At 26.1% G+C, this 21,290-nt stretch overlaps 1 long non-coding RNA gene across 1 annotated transcript; it reads left to right on the top strand.

Moving 5' to 3' along the window:
• Nucleotides 1-745: 745 nt before the first annotated feature.
• LOC105676004 (uncharacterized) lies at nt 746-20,389 on the top strand. Its single transcript, XR_010888277.1, has 16 exons — nt 746-1,433; nt 2,193-2,386; nt 2,675-4,122; nt 4,895-5,050; nt 5,361-7,435; nt 8,218-8,372; nt 8,664-10,117; nt 10,935-11,090; nt 11,374-12,805; nt 13,740-13,895; nt 14,183-16,049; nt 16,844-16,999; nt 17,286-17,954; nt 18,544-18,759; nt 19,543-19,698; nt 19,989-20,389. It is a non-coding gene; the product is annotated as an uncharacterized lncRNA (long non-coding RNA).
• Nucleotides 20,390-21,290: the final 901 nt, after the last annotated feature.

Below are 21,290 nucleotides of genomic sequence, written 5' to 3'. Positions count from 1 at the left end.
GTTTACTATATGCGTTATGATTTCCGTTTTGGCATAATGTATATGTTTTTTACAGGGTGTGGTTTTATATATGACAAAGGTCCTTGCGACACATACGAGTTAAGATGGTGGTATAATGAGACGTCAAAAAAATGTGAATATTTTGTATATGGGGGTTGCGGGGGAAATGTAAATAATTATTACTCTGAGATAGAATGCATTGTCGCATGTGTACCTCAGGTGAGATTCTGTGGTACCAAATGTATTAAAATATTTTCGTAATGGTTTGATATTGAGTTTAAATAGAAATACTAAATGGAAAACTTTGTAAGATTTTTATAAAATACAATTGCAAAAGTATTTCATTTTCACAATAATGACTGTAATAAAATGAAATGTACGGATATATATGTATGTTAAATATGTAGGAATATATATGTAAATAAAAGAAAGTACTTTTTATTTTACTATTTTTTATTTTTTTTACTATGAATATTGGGCATATAATACTACGTACAGTAATTCAATAATATTAAAGCAAACAATTCAAATAAAACATAATCAGTGTTTATTGAAATCATTTTGGAAATGTAAGACTATGAAATTTTGATTAGATATTCGTGCAAATTCTACATTTTCTCTATTGTCAAAATTAAATCTGTTGAAATATATATGCAAGAAAAACTCAACATTTTTTATGTCTTTGTTTTACTTTTTTTATTATATGTTGTGTATTTTATTACATACTGAATATATAATACTATGTACAATAATTCAATAACATCAGAACATATAATTTTAATTTTGAATAATCGGTGTTACTTGGAACCTGTTGTAATTTTAAATTATTGTAATATTGTAAATATTGAAATTTCAAAATATTGTTAGCAATAATTTATGGACGAAATTAGATGTAAAAGCTCTGCGGAATTTAAATTGAATCGGTTGGGACCAAACTATAAAGTTAAAACAATATAGTCAAAATAAATGATATCTGTTTCGAGATTTGCAAAACATTTTATTAAAAAATAATATAATACGTAATGTATAATATTACTGCAAAGTTATTAAAATATTAAACAATACCTACATGTGATTCCTGATGAGTGTACGGTTCAGATTATCATTGTAGCAAATATTTATTGCAAACGTTGTGAGATTTTCAATAGGTATATTTTTGGAGCCTTATCGCACTACATATGAAAAGGATGATATTTTCAATTTATTAGCCACGTTATTAGCAGATCATGCGCAAACTTTACGTACGGCTGTTGGAAGGAAATTTCGGAATCAACGATAGATCAATCGCGATCCAGCATGCTGTCGTCTTTTGGCCGAGCAGAGTGAAAGACGTCTCTTAAACTCGCGATTTATTTAGGCATGTAAAATTGAACAAAAAATTTAGCCATCTTAAACTCGATTCTTCTTAGGAAAAAAAAATCTGTCAGAACTTGGTAAGTGACCTCTATTCAATTTTATTATAACACTAAACTTAATTTTATTATTTAATTAGACCTGAAATTATTTAAACGATTCTTGCTTTGCGACTTTTCCAATAACTTTTTTGTTATACACATTTTTGTGCAAAATAAAGCTATAGTAAGTAAAGATAACAAGAGAATTTATTTTAATATGCATTACATTCAGCAAGATTAGATTTAATATAAATAATTTAAATTTTGTTTTTTTTTTTAAGCAAATCTAATGTATTAAAGATTTTTTCGTCAAACTGCTGGTTTTAATACTCATACACGCATCGCAATTATAACAATAACGCAAAAGTTTTCACACTATGATTAGCTTATGTTTTAATGGTTACGAATCAAATAATGCAAAATGTGCGAATTCCATTTAAGCGAATTAGGTTAATAGACACAATCAGTTTTGCGACATTTTTTTGCATAGTAAACTTATCGAAGGAATAATCGTTATTATTTTACAATGTTACTCACATTTCTTCTACAAAACTATATTTCTTGTTTTTGCTTTTATATGTACGCATATAAAAAATAATGAACAGTGCTGATTTTATGATTTAAAATTATTGTAAAAGACAGATAAATTATATTAGATATTGAAACAACTTATAAATTCATATGTACATAATCGTGTACATAAATCAGATTAAATTTTATGCTTTAGACTTAATGTTAGAACATTAATTTTTATATACATATATATAATATAACCAAAATTAATTTATATAATTTCAGATCAACACGTATAGTCATTATTGATAATAAAATTTTCAAAGAAGAAGAAATTAAATTGATCAAACGTAAATACTAGAAATTCAATCAGGACACACACAAGAAAATGGGTTTCAACACAAGCTTGTTATTTCTACTTATCACCTTTAGCATATTGACGCATGAGACACTAGCGTTCATTTTTTATCCTGAAAGTGGTAAGTGTTTTATTTCTCTCACATTGGACACGCACAGTAATTATTTATTATATTTGCTATTATGATACTTTTCATATAACGTAGAGGACTCAAATCATTAATAATTTTTAATGCATATATTTAGCTATCATAAATTGTCGTAAATTGTAAAAATATGAAGTTGTCAGTTTAATTTCACTGCAATGAAAGAATAGATATTTTACTGTACATAAATTGATGTATATTTCTTTATAGCGTACTATATAGCGTTATAATTTAAATTTTGGCATAATGTATATATTTTTACAGAATGTTCCTATGGTTTTGACGTACCGAATTGCGGCCAAGAATGGAAGGTGAGATGGTGGTATAATGCATCGAAATGGAGATGTCAAAGGTCTTTTTATAGTCCATGCAAAGGACATGAAATAAATTATTTTCGCTCTCAGTTCGCCTGCGTTTTCTCATGTATACATCACTTATATTTTCCAATACTAGGCATTAAACTTTTATTCGAGTAATTTATGTATTGATATGTATTTATAACAGTTTGATATTGAGTTTAAATAGAAGTACTAAATGAGAAACTTTGTGAAGTCTTTCTAAAATGCAATTGCAAAAGTGTTTTATTTTTACAATAATGACTAATTAAAAGAAATGTACGGATATATATACATATATATATTTTTTATGTAGAATATATATGTAAAATATGTGGAGATATATATGTAATTGAAAGAAAGTACTTCTTAATTAAATATTTTTTATCTTTTTTTACTATATTGGGTAAATAATACTACGTACTGTAATTTAATAATATTAATGCAAACAATTTGAATAAAACATAATCAGTGTTAATCGAAATAATTTTGGAAATGTAAGGCCATAAAATACTGATTAAATATTTATGCAAATTCTACAATATTTTACTGTAACAAAAATAAATCTGTTGAAATATATATGTAAAAGAAACTGGACAATTTTTTCGTTCTTGTCTTATTTTTTTTATTATATATTGTTTATTTTATCACATATTGGATATATAATACTATGTCCAATAATTTAATAACATTAGAATATAATTTTAATTTAGAATAATCAACGTTGTTTGGACCATATGTAATTTTAAAATATTACAATATTGTAAATGTTGTAATTTTAAAATATTGTTAGCGTTCTTTTAATTTATAGACGCAATTAGATATAAAGCTGTGCGAAATTTAATTTCTATTGGTTGGAAGCAAACTATAATACGTCCAATCATAAAGTTAAAACAATATAATCAAAATAAGTGATATCTGCCTCGGGATATGCAAAACATTTTATTAAAAAATAATGTAATACGTAGTGTATAATATTATTACGACATTAATGAAATATAAAACGATATACACGTATACTTTATGATGAGTGTACGGTTCAGATAATCATCGTAGCAAATATTTATTGCGAATGCCGTGAGATTTTCAATAGGCGTCCTTTCGTAGCCTTACCGCACTATGTATCAAAAGGATAATATTCACAATTTATCAGCCACGTTTTAGCAAATAATGCGCAGGCTCTGTGTACGGCTGAAGAAAGGGGATGTCGGAATCGACCAAGGATCGATCGCAATCCTGCGTGCTGTTGTCTTTTGGCCAACCATAGTCAAAGACGTCTCTTAAACTTGCAATTTACTAAGACATGTAAAATTGAGCAAATAATTTAGCCATCTTAAACTCGATTTTTCTTAGAAAAGGAAAATCTGTCAGAACTTGGTAAGTGACCTCCATTCAATTTTATTATAATGTTAAATTTAATTTTACTGTTTAATTAGGCTTGAAATTATTTAAACGATTCTTGCTTCGCAATTTTTCCAATAACTTTCTTTGTTATACATTTTTGTGAAAAATAAAGCCATAGTAAGTAAAGATAACGAGAGAATTTATTTTGACATGCATTACATCCAGCAAGATTGGATTTAATACAAATAATTTAAATTTTTTTTTTTTTTTAAGCAAATCTAATGTATTAAAGATTTCTTTCGTCAAAGTGCTGGTTTTAATACTCATACACGCATCGCAATTATAACAATAACGCAGAAGTTCTTCACACTATAATTATGTTTTAATTGTTACGAAACAAATAATGCGAAATGTGCGAATTCCATTTGAGCAAATTAGACTAATAGACACCAATTTTGCGACATCTTTTTGCATAGTAAACTTATTGAACGAATAATTGTTATTATTTTACAATGTTACTTGCACTTTTTCTACAAAGCTATATTTTTTTTTTTTGCTTTTATATCCACGCATGTAAAAAATAATGAACAGTGCAGATTTCATGATTTAAAATTATTATAAAGGACAGATAAATTGTGTTATCTATTAAAATAACTTATAAATTTATATGTATCTTATCGTGTACATAAATCAGATCAATTTTTATGATTTACTTGTTAGAACGTTAATCTTTATATGTTGTAATATGACCAAAATTAAATTTATATACTTTCAGTATAGTAATTATTAATAATAAATTTTTCAGAGAGAAAGATATTAAATTACTGAAACATGACTGCTAGAAATTCAATTATGACAATATACAAGAAGATGAGTTTTAACACAAGCTTGTTATTCGTACTTATTATCTTCAGTATGTTGACGCACGAGACACTAGCGTACTTATTTTTTCCTGATCTTTGTAAGTGTTTTATTTCTCTCACATTAGACACGCACAGTTATTATATTTACCATTATAATACTTTTCATATAACGTAGAGAACTCTAATTATTACTAATTATTTAATACATATATTTAATTATCATAAATTGTCGTAAATTGTAAAAACATGAAGTTGTCAGTTTAATTTCACTGCAATGATAAATATTTAAAATCTAGCTATGTAGAATAGATATTTCACTGTACATAAATTGATGTATATTTTTTTTAGTGTACTATATGCGTTATGATTTAAATTTTGGCATAATGTATTTGGCATATGTTTTTACAGGGTGTAACTTGTGGTATGATAAAGGTCCTTGCAACGAAACTTTGGGGAGATGGTGGTATAATTGGACGTCAGGCAAATGTGAATCTTTTATATATGGAGGATGCAAAGGAAATAGAAATAATTTTATTTATATAACAGATTGCATTGTTTCATGTGAAAACGAGATGGATTATAATGCATGATGCTCTTCGGACCTATATTCTAGTAACCTATGTATTAATACTTATATATTTGTAATAGTTTGATATTGAGTTTAAATAGAAGTACTAAATGAAAAACTCTATGAGGTCTTTCTAAAATACAATTGCAAAAGTGTTTTATTTTTACAACAATGACTAATTAAATAAAATGTACGGATATATATATGTATAATATGTGGAAATATATATATAATTGAAAGAAAGTACTTCTTAATTAAACATTTTTAATTTTTTTTTACTATATTGAGTATATATCCTTTAAGAAATTTTATTTTAGACTGGCCTAAAGTTTATTAAAATTTTGTTTAATAACTTTAAAAGATCGAAAAGTTCTTTTAAGTAAAAAAAATTTTTAAGTTTTGTTTAAGTTATGTCAGAATTTTAAAAATATTCTCGAGTTTTTGCTTCTTTTGTTATTGAAAACATAAAGTTCATGAAAAGTATCTAAAAGTTTATGTAAAGTAACTTAATGGTGGTGTTTAGTAACATAAAATTGGCGTAAAAGTAAGCCAAAGTTTGTGTAAAGTAACTTCAAGACCTTCCTTAGGTAAATTTACTTTTTAAAACTTAAAAAAAATGACCTAAAAAAACATTTTACTATAGAACTTTTCAAAAGTTTTGAAGAGTAAATCCTATTCTGAAGTGTTAAAATTTATGTATTGAAATATTTGTGTAATAGTTTGATATTGAGTTTAAATAGAAATACTAAATGGAAAACTTTGTAAGATCATTATAAAATACAATTGCAAAAGTGTTCCATTTTCACAATAATGACTGTAATAAAATGAAATGTACGGATATATATATGTTAAATATGTAGGAATATATATGTATATAAAAGAAAGTACTTGTTATTTTACTATTTTTTATTTTTTTTTTACTATGTATATTGGGCATATAATACTACATACAGTAATTTAATAACATTTAAGCAAACAATTCAAATAAAACATAATCAGTGTTTATTGACATAATTCTGAAAATGTAAAACTGTATGAAATACTGATTTTGAATATTCGTGCAAATTCTACATTTTTTGACTTTCAAATAATTAAATCTCTTAAAATATATATGTAAGAAAAACTGAACAATTTTTTCGTTTTTGTTTTATTTTTTTTAATTACAATTGTATATATTGTTTATTTTATCACATATTGAATATATAATACTATGTACAATAAATAAATAACATTAGAACATAATTTTAATTTAGAATAATCAATGTTTCTTGGACAATATGTAATTTTAAAATAATATAATATTGTAAATGTTGTAGTTTTAAAATATTTTTTGCGTTCTCTTTAATTTATAGACAAAATTAGACAAAAAGCTATGCAAAATTTAATTTCTATTGGTTGGAAGCAAACTATAATACGTTCAATCTTAAAGTTAAAACAATATAATCAAAATAAATGATATCTGTTTCAGGATTTGCAAAACATTTTATTAAAAAATAATATAATACATAATGTATATAATATTACTGCGAAATTACTGAAATATTAAATATACACGTAATATATGATGATTGTACGATTCAGATTATCATTGTAGCAAATATTTATTGCGAACGTTGTGAGATTTTCAATAGGCGTTCTTTCGAAGAATTATCGCACTATATATGAAAAGGATGATATTCTCAATTTATCAACCACGTTGTTAGCGGATCATGCGCAGGCTTTGCGTATGGTTGTTGGAAGGGATTTCAGAATCAACAATAGATCGATTGCGATCCCGTATGCTGTTGTTCTTTGACCGAGCACAATCAAAGACGTCTCTTAAACTCGAGATTTACTTAGGCATTTAAGATTAGGCGAAAAATTTAGCCATCTTAAACTTTATTTTTCTTGGCAACGAAAAATCTGTCAGAACTTGGTAAGTGACCTTTATTCAATTTTATTATAACGCAAAATTTAATTTTATTATTTAATTAGACCTGAAATTATTTAAACAATTTTTGCTTTGCGATTTTTCCAATAACTTCTTTGTTATACACATTTTTGTGCAAAATAAAGCCATAGTAAGTAAAGATAACAAGAGAATTTATTTTAACATGTATTACATCCAGCAAAATTGGATTTAATATAAGTAATTTAAATTTTGCTCTTTTTTAAGCAAATCTTATGTATTAACGATTTTTTTCGTCAAAGTGCTGGTTTTAATACTCATACACGCATCGCAACTATAATTATAACGCAAAAGTTTTTCACACTATAATTAGTTTATGTTTTAATGGTTACAAACCAAATAATGCGAAATGTGCGAATTCCATTCGTGCAAATAAAACTAATAGACACAACTAATTTTGCGACATTTTTTTGGATAGTAAACTTATCGAAGGAATAATCGTTATTGTTTTACAATGTTACTCACATATCCTCTACAAAGCTATATTTCTTTTTTTTTGCTTTTATGTACACGCATATAAAAAATAATTAGCAGTACTGATTTTATGATTCAAAATTAATGTAAGAGACAGATAAAGTACATTAGATATTGAAATAACTTATAAGTTTATATGTACATAAATCAGATTAAATTTTATGCTTTAGACTTAATGTTAGAACATTAATCTTTATATATATGATATGACCAAAATTAAATTTATATAATTTCAGATCAGTACATATAGTAATTATTGATAATAAAATTTTTAGAGAAGAAGACATTTAATTGATCAAACGTGAATGCTAGAAATTCAATTAGGACACACACAAGAAGATGGGTTTTAACACAAGCATGTTATTTCTACTTATTACCTTTAGCATATTGACGCATGAGACACTAGCGTACCTTCTTTGGCCTAATAAAGGTAAATGTTTTATTTTTTTCACATTGGACGCGCACAGTAATTGTTTATTATATGTATTTGCTATCATGATACTTTTCATATAACGTAGAGGGCTCAAATCATTAATAATTTTTAATGCATATATTTAGTCAACATAAATTGTCGTAAATTGTAAAATAATGAAGTTGTCAGTTTAATTTCACCGCAATGATAGAATAGATGTTTTACTGTACACAAATTGATGTATACTTTTTTATAGTGTACTATATGCGTTATAATTCAAATTTTGGCATAATGTATATGTTTTTGCAGCGTGTGCTTTATATTTTAACAAATATAAATGCTACGGAACTCAGAAGAGATGGTGGTATAATGAGTTGACCATGATATGTGAACCTTTTCTGTATGGAGGATGCTATGGAAGTGAAAATAATTTTCTCTCTGAGATGGACTGCTATTCGGCATGTGTACACCACGTACTTTATCCAGTTATACTCTTAGCACGTCTATTCGTGTAATTTATGTATTGATATGTATTTGTAATAATTTGATATTGAATTTCAACAGAAGTACTAAATGAAAAACTCTATGAGGTTTTTCTAAAATGCAATTGCAAAAGTGTTTTATTTTTACAATAATGACTAATTAAATAAAATGTACGGATATATGTATATATATATATATATATTTTTTTTTTTTCCGTTTATATATATGTAAAATATGTGTGGAGATATATAACTAATTCAAAGAAAGTACTTCTTAATTAAACATTTTTTATCTTTTTTTACTATATTGGATAAATAATACTACGTACTGTAATTTAATAACATTAATGCAAACAATTCAAATAAAACATAATCAGTGTTAATCGAAATAATTTTGGAAATGTAAGACCATGAAATACTGACTAAATATTCATGCAAATTCTACAATTTTTTACTGTAACAAAAATAAATCTGTTGAAATATATATGTATGAAAAACTGGACAATTTTTTTGTTTTTGTTTTATTTTTTTTTATTATATGTTGTTTATTTTATTACATATTGAATATATAATACTATCTACAAGAATTTAATAACATCAGAATATAATTTTAATTTAGAATAATCATTGTTTCTTGGACCATATGTTATTTTAAAATATCACAATATTGTAAATGTTGTAATTCTAAAATATTGTTTGCGTTTTCTTTAACTTATAGACAAAATTATATATAAAGCAGTGCAAAATTTAATTTCTATTAGTTAGAAGCAAACTATAATATTTCAATCTTAAAGTTAAAACAATGTAATCAAAATAAATGATGTCTGTTTCAAGATTTGCAAAACATTTTATTAAAAAATAGTATAATACGTAATGTATGATATTACTGCGAAATTACTAAAGTATTAAATATACACGTAATTTATAATGAGTGTACGGTTCACATTATCATTGTAGCAAATATTTATTGCGAACGTTGTGAGATTTTCAATAGGCGTCCTTTCGAACCTTATATATCGCACTATATATGAAAGGATGATATTCTCAATTTATCTGCCACGTTGTTAGCAGATCATGCGCAGGCTTTGCGTACGGCTGTTGGAAGGAGTTTTCGGAATCAACGATAGATGAATCGCGATCTAGCATGCTGTCGTCTTTTGGCCGAGCACAGTCAAAGACGTCTCTTAAACTCGCAATTTACTAAGGCATGTAAAATTGAGCAAATAATTTAGCCATCTTAAACTCGATTCTTCTTAGGAAAGAAAAATCTGTCAGAACTAGGTAAGTGACCTCCATTCAATTTTATTATAACACTAAACTTAATTTTACTATTTAATTAGACCTGAAATTATTTAAATGATTCTTGCTTTGCGACTTTTCCAATCATTTCTTTGTTATACACATTTTTGTGCAAAATGAAGCCATAGTTAATAAAGATAACGAGAGAATTTATTTTAGCATGTATTACATCTAGCAAGATTGGATTTAATATATGTAATTTAAATTTTGTCCTTTCTTAAGCAAATCTTATGTATTAAAGATTTCTTTCGTCAAAGTGTTGGTTTTAATACTTATACATGCATCGCAATTATAACAATAACGCAAAAGTTTTCACGCTATGATTAGCTTATGTTTTAACGGTTACGAACCAAATAATGCGTAACACGTATAACACATATAATGGAAATAATGCGAATTGTGCGAATTCCATTCGAGTAAATAAGACTAATAGACACAATCAATTTCGGAACATTTTTTTGCATAGTAAACTTATAGAAGGAATAATCGTTATTATTTTACAATGTTACTCACATTTCCTCTACAAAGCTATATTTTTTTTGCTTTTATGTGCACGCAGATAAAAAATAATGAACAGTGCTAATTCTATGATTTAAAATTATTGTAAAGAACAGATAAATTACGTTATCTCTTGAAACAACTTATAAATTTATATGTACATAATCATATACATAAATTAGATTAGATTTTATGATTTACTTGTTAGAACGTTAATCTTATATGTTGTGATAAGACCAAAATTAAATTTATATAATTTCAGATCAGTATGTATATTAATTATTGATAATAAAATTTTCAGATAAGAAGAAATATAATTGATCTAACGTAACTGCTAGAAATATAATTAGGACAACACACAAGAAGATGAGTTTTAACACAAGCTTATTATTTATACTTATTACCTTTAGTATATTGACGCATGAGACTCTAGCTTACTTTTTGTGGCCTAATAGTGGTAAGTGTTTTATTTCTCTCACATTGGACACGCACAGTAGACTCTTATCATATTTACTATCATGATAATTTTCATATAACGTATAGGACTCAAATCATAAATAATTATTTAATGCATATATTTAGCTATCATAAAATGCCATAAATTGTAAAAATCTGCAGTTGTCAGTTTAATTTCACCGCAATTAAAAAATAGGTATTTTACTGTATATTGATGTATATTTTTTATAGTGTACTATACGCGTTAAGATTTAAATTTTGGCATAATGTATATGTTTTTACAGGGTGTAAACTTAAGTATCACAGAGGTCCTTGCGTCGAAGGACAGACGTATTTTCCCTATATTAGATGGTGGTATAATGACAAGACAGATAAATGTGAAACTTTTTCATGGGGGGGTTGCAAAGGAAATCCAAATATTTATGACTCTGAGATAGAATGCATCTACGCATGTATACACGTCATTTTTTATCCATTGTTTCTTGTGGAACATATATTCCAGTAACCTATATATTAATATGTATTTCTAATAGTTTGATATTTAGTTAAAGTAGAAGTACTAAATAAATAACCTTGTGAGGTCTTCATAAAATTGCAAAAGTGTTTTAGTTTTACAATAATGACTAATTAAATGAAATGTACAGATACATATATGTAAAATATGTGGAAATATATATATAATATAAATGTAATTGAAAGAAAGTACTTCTTAATTATATATTTTTTACTTTGTTTTACTATATTGGGTAAATAATATTACGTACTGTAATTTAATAACATTAATTCAACAAACAACAAACAACATACAAAAACAGCAAACAATTCGAATAAACCATAATCAGTGTTTATCGAAATTATTTTGGAAATGTAACACTATGAAATTTTGCTTAAATATTCGTAAATTCTACATTTTTTGATTCTAATAAAATTAAATCTGTTGAAATATATATGTAAAAAAACTGAACAATTTTACGTTCTTGTTTTATTTTTTTATTATATATTGTTTATTTTATCACATATTAAATATACTATGTACAATTATTTAATAACATCAGAACATATAATTTTAATTTAGAATAATTGGTGTTAATTCGCACTTGTTGTAATTTTAAAATATTGTAATATTGTAAATATTGAAATTGTAAAATATTGTTAGCGATAATTTATAGACAAAATTAAATGTAAAAACTCTGCAAAATTTAAATTGAATCGGTTGCGACCAAACTATAAAGTTAAAACAATATAGTCAAAATAAATGATATCTGTTTCGAGATTTGCAAAACATTTTATTAAAAAATATAATACGTAATGTATAATATTACTGCAAAATTACTAAAATATTAAACAATATACACGTAATTTACGATGAGTGTACGGTTCAGATTATCATTGTAGCAAATATTTTTATTGCGAACGCCGTGAGATTTTCTATTGATGTCCTTTCGAAACCTTACCGCACGGTATATCACAACGATGATATTTACAATTTATCAACGTTGTTAGCAGATCATGCGCAAACTTTGCGTATGGCTGTTGGAAAGGGATTTCGGCATCAACGATAGATCGATTGCGATCCTGCATGATGTTCTCTTTTGGCCGAGTACAGTGAAAGACGTCTCTTAAACTCGCGATTTACTTAGGCATTTAAGATTGGGCGAAAAATTTAGCCATCTTAAACTCGATTCTTCTTAGGAAAGAGAAATCTGTCAGAACTTGGTAAGTGACCTCCATTCAATTTTATTATAACACTAAACTTAATTTTACTATTTAATTAGACTTGAAATTATTTAAACGATTCTTGCTTTGCGATTTTTCCAATAACTTCTTGTTATACATATTTTTGTGTAAAATAAAGCCATTGTAAGTAAAGATAACGAGAGAATTTATTTTAGCATGTATTACATCCAGAGATCCAAGATTGGATTTAATATAGGTAATTTAAATTTTGCTTTTTTTTAAGCAAATTTAATGTATTAAAGATTTTTTTCGTCAAATTGCTGGTTTTAATACTCAACACGCATCGCAATTATAACAATTGCGCAAAAGTTTTCACGCTATGATTAGCTTATGTCAGAGCTCGGAATTATTTCATTTTTTCAGCCGATTCTCGTGGTTTACGTCTTTTTTCCTCTCTTTACGGTAAGGAGAGAAAAGGAGGCGTATACCACGAGAATCGGCTGAAAAGATGAAATAATTCCGAGCTCTGGCTTATGTTTTAATGGTTACGAACCAAATAATGCGAAATGTGCGAATTCCATTCGAGCAAATAAGACTAATTGACATCAAAAAATTTTGCGACATATTTTTGCATAGTAAATTTATTAAAGAAATAATCGTTATTATTTTACAATGTTACTCACATCTTCTATAATGCTATATTTCCTTTTTTTGCTTTTATATGCACGCATATAAAAAATAATTAACAGTGCTGATTTTATGATTTAAAATTGTAAAAAACAGATAAAGTACATTAGATATTGAAACAACTTATAAGTTCATATGTACATAATTGTGTGCATAAATCAGATTAGATTTTATGCTTTAGACTTAATGTTAGAACATTAATCTTTATATATATGATATAACCAAAATTAAATTTATATAATTTCAGATCAGTACATATAGTAATTATTGATAATAAAATTTTCAGAGAAGAAGAAATTAAATTGATCTAACGTAACTGCTAGAAATATAATTAGGACAACACACAAAAAGATGGGTTTTAACACAAGCTTGTTATTTCTACTTATTACCTTCAGCATATTGACGCATGAGACACTAGCGTACCTTATTTGGCCTGATGATGGTAAGTGTTTTATTTCTCTCACATTGGACACGCACAGTAATTGTTTATTATATTTTCTATCATGATACTTTTCATATAACGTAGAAGACTCAAATCATTAATAATTTTTAATGTATATATTTAGTTACCATAAATTGTCGTAAATTGTAACAATATGAAGTTGTCAATATAATTCCACCGCAATGATAGAATAGATATTTTACTGTACAGAAATTGATGTATACTTTTTTATAGCGTACTATATGCGTTATAATTTAAATTTTGGCATAATGTATTTGTTTTTACAGCGTGTTACTATGCTCATTATCATGACAAAGATATTTGCAACGGAACTCAGCAGAGATGGTACTATGATTGGGTGACAAACAGATGTCATCCTTTTCTGTATGGGGAATGCGAAGGAAGTGCAAATAGATTTCTCTCTGAGTCGGACTGCCTTTACGCATGTTTACCCCACTTACTTAATCTATTTCTAGTCATCGCACGTCTATTCAAGTAATTTATGTATTGATAAGTATTTGTGATAATTTGATATTGAATTTCAACAGACGTACTAAATGAAAAACTCTGTGAGGTCTTTTTAAAATGCAATTGCAAATTTGTTTTATTTTTACAATAATGACCAATTAAATGAAATGTACGGATGTATATATTTTTATATATTTATATACATTTTAAAAACACCGCGATGTGAATATAGAATAAAAAGAATTAAGATGGCAGTTAAGCGCGTGTGCTAATATAATAATATTGCTATAATAAATAACGAGAGGAGCGCCAGAGCGATATTTCCGTATTCAACAGCATGTCACGAAGGTCGTTGAGTGTGGAAAGAAGGATAACAATCTTGATTAAGTAATCGTAAGTAACCCACTCGTGAAATAAAGCAGCATTAAAAATGTTTTACATATATATATATGTAAAGAGAGAAGATATATGTAATTGAAAAAAAGTACTTCTTAATTAAATATTTTTTATCTTTTTTTACTATATTGTGTAAATAATACTACGTACTGTAATTTAATAACATTAATGCAAACAATTCGAATAAATTACACTGGCGGATTTTAGGGAGAAGAGGGGGGGAGGGTTTGGGGTTAAACCTCCCTCCCTTTCCAAATAAAAAAAATCAATTTTACTGTTTCAAGAATCTTGATAAAAAATGCATTAAACGTTAAAGCAGATTGAAAACCCCGCCATTATCGACATCAGGATCCGCTACTGATAAAACATAATCAGTGTTAATCGAAATAATTTTGGAAATGTAAGACTTTGAAATACTGATTAAATATTCATGCAATTTTTACATTTTTTTACTCTAACAAAAATAAATCTGTTGAAATATATATGTAAGAAAAACTGGACAATTTTTCTGTTTTTGTTTTATTCTTTTTTATTATATATTGTTTATTTTATCACATATTGAATATATAATACTATGTACCTACAATAATTGAATAACATCAGAACATAATTTTAATTTAGCATAATCAATGTTTCTTGGACCATATGTAATTTTTATATATTATAATATTGTAAATGTTGTAATTTTAAAATATTTTTTGCGTTTCCTTTAATTTATAGACGAATTTAAATATAAATCTGTGCGAAATTTAATTTCTATTGGATGGAAGCAAACTATAATACATTCAATCTTAAAGTTAAAACAATGTAATCAAAATAAATGATATCTGTTTCAGGATTTACAAAACATTTTATTAAAAATTAATATAATATAATACGTAATGTGTAATATTACTGCGAAATTACTAAAGTATTAAATATACATGTAATTTATGATGAATGTATGGTTCAGATTATCATTGTAGCAAATATTTATTGTGAACGTCGTGAGATACTCAATAGGCATCCTTTCGAAGCCTTATATATCGCACCATATATGAAAAGGATGATATTCTCAATTTATCTGCCACGTTGTTATCAGATCATGCGCAGGATTTGCGTACGGCTGTTGGAAGGGATTTCGGAATCAACAATAGATCGATCGCGATCTCGCATGCTGTTGTCCTTTGGCCATGCACAGTCAAAGACGTTTATTAAACTCGCGATTTATTTAGACATTGAAGATTAGGCGAAAAATTTAGCCATCTGAAACTCGATTCTTCTTAGGAAAGAAAAATCTGTCAGAACTTGGTAAGTGACCTGCATTCAATTTTATTATAACGCTAAATTTAATTTTAGTTTTAATTAGATTTGAAATTATTTAAACGATCCTTGCTTTGCGATTTTTCCAATAACTTCTTTGTTATACACATTTTTGTGAAAAAAAAATAAAGCCATAGTAAGTAAAGATAACGAGAGAATTTATTTTAACATATGTTACACCCAACAAGATTAGATTTAATATAAGTAATTTGAATTTTGCCTGTTTTAAAGCAAATCTTATGTATTAACGATTTCTTTCGTCATGTGTGTTGGTTTTAATACTCATACACGCATCACAACTATAACTGTAACGCAAAAGTTTTTCACACTATGATTAATTTATGTTTTAATGGTTACGAACCAAATAATGCGAATTGTGCAAATTCCATTCGAGCGAATAAAACTAATAGACACAACCAATTTTGCGATATTTTTTTACATAGTCAACTTATCAAACGAATAATCGTTATTATTTTACAGTGTTACTCACATTTTCTTTACAAAGCTATATTTTCTTTTGCTTTTATATGCACGCATATAAAAAATAATGAACAGTGTTGATTTTATGATTTATAATTATTGTAAAGGATAGATAAATTACGTTGTCTATTAAAACAATTTATAAATTCATATGTATATAATCGTGTACATAAATCAGATCAGATTTTATGCTTTAGACTTAATGTTAAAACATTAATCTTTATATATATGATATGATCAAAATTAAATTTATATAATTTCAAATCAGTACGTATAGTAATTATTTATAATAAAATTTTCAGAGAAGAAGAAATTAAATTGATCAAACGTAACTGCTAGAAATATAATCAGGACAATGCACAAGAAGATGAGTTTCAACACAAGCTTGTTATTTGTACTTATTACCTTCAGCATATTAACGCATGAGACACTAGCGTATATTTTCTGGCCTAGTTTTAGTAAGTGTTTTATTTCTCTCACATTGGACACGCACAGTAATTATTTATTATATTTGCTATTATGATACTTTTCATATAACGTAGAGAACTCAAATCATTAATAATTATTTAATGCATATTTAGCTATCATAAATTGACGTAAATTTTAAAAATTTGAAGTTGTCAGTTTAATTTCACCGCAATTAAAAAATAAGTATTTTACTGTATATAAATTAATGTATATTTTTTTATACTGTACTATATGCGTTTGGATTTAAATTTTAGCATAATGTATATGTTTTTACAGGGTGTGATATTAAACAAAACGTTCGTCCTTGCGACTCAGAACATAGGCTATTTATTTTTCATAAATGGTGGTATAATAAGGAGTCAAACAAATGTGAAACTTTTGTACTTTGGTTGGGTTGCAAAGTGTCTTTAAATAAATATGACTCTGAAATAGACTGCATTAAAGATTGCATATATACCCCTTTGCATATATTCCCACATTCAATAATACAATTCATTAATTTTTTGTTGAAACCTATATTTGATATGTTTTGATATGTATTTGTAATAGTTTGATATTGAGTTTAAATATAAGAACTAAATGAAAAACTTTGTGAGGTCTTTATAAAATACAACTGCTAAAGTGTTTTATTTTTATAATAATGACTAATTAAATAAAATGTACAGATACATATATGTAAAATATGTGGAAAAATATATGTAATATAAAAGTAATTGAAAGAAAGTATTTCTTAATTAAATATTTTTCACCTTTTTTTACTATATTGGATAAATAATACTACGTGCTGTAATTTAATAATATTAATGCAAACAATTCGAATAAACCATAATCAGTGTTTATTTAAATTATTTTGGAAATATAACACTGTATGAAATTCTGATTAGATGTTCGTGCAAATTCTACATTTTTCGACTCTAAAAAAATGAAATCTGTTGAAATATATAGGTATGTAAGAAAAAGTACTGAACATTTTTTTTGTTTTTGTTTTATGTTCTTAATTATACTTTGTTTATTTTATCACATATTAAACACATAATACTATGTACAATAATTTAATAACATCAGAACATATAATTTTAATTTAGAATAATCAATGTTTCTTGAGACCTGTAATTTTAAAATACTGTAATATTGTAAAAATTGAAATTTGAAAATATTGTTAGCGTTCCATAATTTATAGACGAAATTGGATGTAAAAGTTTTACGAAATTTAAATAGAATCGGCTAGAACCAAACTATAAAGTTCATTTATAAAGAGAAATTAATATAATCAAAATAAATGATATCTGCCTCGGGTTTTGCAAAACATTTTATTAAAAAATAATATAATACGTAATGTATAATATTACTGCAAAATTATTAAAGTATTAAACAATATACACGAAATTTATGATGAGTGTACGGTTCAAAATATCATTGTAGCAAATATTTATTGCGAACGTTGTAAGATTTTCAATAGGCGTTCTTTCGAAGACTTATTGCACTATATTTGAAATGGATGATATTCTCAATTTATCAGCCATGTTGTTAGCAGATCATACGCAGGCGTTGGGCTTTGCGTACGGCTGTTGGAAGGGATTTCGGAATCAACGATAGATCGATTGCGATCCCGCATGATGTTCTCTTTTGGCCGAGCACAGTGAAAGACGTCTTTTAAACTCGCGATTTACATAAGCATTGAAGATTAGGCGAAAAATTTAGCCATCTAAAACTCGATTCTTCTTAGGAAAGAAAAATCTGTCAGAAGTTGGTAAGTGACCTTCATTCAATTCTATTATAACACTAAACTTAATTTTACTATTTAATTAGACCTGAAATTATTTAAACGATTCTTGCTTTGCGATTTTTCCAATAACTTCTTGTTATACATATTTTTGTGTAAAATGAAGCCATAGTAAGTAAAGATAACGAGAGAATTTATTTTAGCATGTATTACACTCAACAAGATTAAATTTAATATAAGTAATTTGAATTTTGCCTGTTTTTAAGCAAATCTTATGTATTAACGATTTCTTTCGTCAATATGCTGGTTTTAATACTCATACACGCATCACAACTATAACTGTAACGCAAAAGTTTTTCACTCTATGATTAATTTATGTTTTAATGGTTACAAACCAAATAATGCGAATTGTGCAAATTCCATTCGAGCGAATAAAACTAATAGACACAACCAATTTTGTGACATTTTTTTACATAGTTAATTTATCAAACGAATAATCGTTATTATTTTACAATGTTACTCACATTTTCTCTACAAAGCTATATTTTTTTTGTTTTTATATGCACGCATATAAAAAATAATGAACAGTGTTGACTTTATGATTTATAATTATTGTAAGGGACAGATAAATTACGTTATCTCTTGAAACAACTTATAAATTCATATTTACATAATCGTATATATGAATCAGATTAGATTTTGTGATTTACTTGTTAGAACGTTAATCTTATATGTTGTGATACGACCAAAATTAAATTTATATAATTTCAGATCAGTACGTATAGTAATTATTGATAATAAAATTTTCAGAGTAGAAGAAATTAAATTGATCAAACGTAACTGCTAGAAATTCAATCATGACAACACACAAGAGGACGAGTTTCTACACAACCTTGTTATTTGTTCTTATTACCTTCAACATATTGACGCATGAGACATTAGCATACTATCTTTGGCCTAGCTTTGGTAAGTGTTTTATTTCTCTCACTTTGGACACGCATAGTAATCTTTTATTATATTTGCTATTATGATTCTTTTTATAGTCTAGAGGACTCAAATCATTAATAATTATTTAATGCATATATTGAGCTATCATAAATATTCATAAATTGTAAAAATATGAAGTGGTCAGTTTAATTTCACCGCAATAATGATAGAATAGATATTTTACTGTACATAAATTGATGTATATTTTTTTTATAGTGTACTATATGCGTCATGATTTAAATTTTGGCATAAAGTATATGTTTTTACAGGATGTGGGCAAATGTATGACAACCGTCTTTGCACTAGACTTTATGATAGATGGTGGTATAATAAGACGTCAAACCAATGTCAATCTTTTGTATTTGGGGGTTGCAACGAAAATTTCAATTATTATGAGACTAAGGCACATTGCATTAACGCATGTGTAAACCAGATGCCATATTCATTAATATTTTTTGCACATTCAATTTCTAAAATTTTTAACATTTGATATGTATTTGTAATAGTTTGATATTTAGTTTCAATGTAAAAATTAAATAAAAAACTCTGTGAGGTCTTTATAAAATACAATTACAAAAGTGTTTTATTTTTATAATAATGACTAATTAAATAAAATGTACAGATACATATATGTAAAATATGTGGAAATATATATGTAATATAAAAGTAATTGAAAGAAAGTATTTCTTAATTAAATATTTTTAACCTTTTTTTACTATATTGGGTAAATAATACTACGTGCTGTAATTTAATAATATTAATGCAAACAATTCGAATAAACCATAATCAGTGTTTATCTAAATTATTTTGGAAATGTAACACTGTATGAAATTCTGATTAGATGTTCGTGCAAATTCTACATTTTTCGACTCTAAAAAAATGAAATCTGTTGAAATATATAGGTAAGTAAGAAAAAATACTGAACATTTTTTTTGTTTGTTTTATGTTTTTAATTATATATTGTTTATTTTATCACATATTAAACACATAGTACTATGTACAATAATTTAATAACATCAAAACATATAATTTTAATTTAGAATAATCAATGTTTCTTGCGACCTATAATTTTAAAATACTGTAATATTGTAAATATTGTAATTTTAAAATATTGTTAGCGTTCCATAATTTATAAACAAAATTAGATGTAAAAGTTCTGCGAAATTAAATTTGAATATATTAGAACTAAATTATAAAGTTCAATTATAAAGGGAAAATAATATGATCAAAATAAATGATATCTGCCTCGGGTTTTGCAAAACATTTTATTAAAAAATAATATAATACGTAATGTATAATATTACTGCAAAATTATTAAAATATTAAGCAATATACACGTAATTTATGATGAGTGTACGGTTCAGAATATTATTGTAGCAAATATTTATTGCGAACGTTGTGAGATTTTCAATAGGCGTTCTTTCGAAGCCTTATCGCACTATATATGAAAAGGATGATATTCTCAATTTATCAGCCACGTTGTTAGCAGATCATGCGCAGGCGTTTGCGTACAGCTGTTGGAAGGAAATTTCGGAATCAACGATAGATCAATTGCGATCCCGCATGCTGTT

The sequence above is a fragment of the Linepithema humile genome, chromosome 2 (genome assembly GCF_040581485.1).
Source record: "Linepithema humile isolate Giens D197 chromosome 2, Lhum_UNIL_v1.0, whole genome shotgun sequence".
Lineage (NCBI taxonomy): Eukaryota > Metazoa > Arthropoda > Insecta > Hymenoptera > Formicidae > Linepithema > Linepithema humile.
Note: the sequence above shows the minus strand (reverse complement) of the source record. Positions and strands in the feature narration are given on the sequence as shown.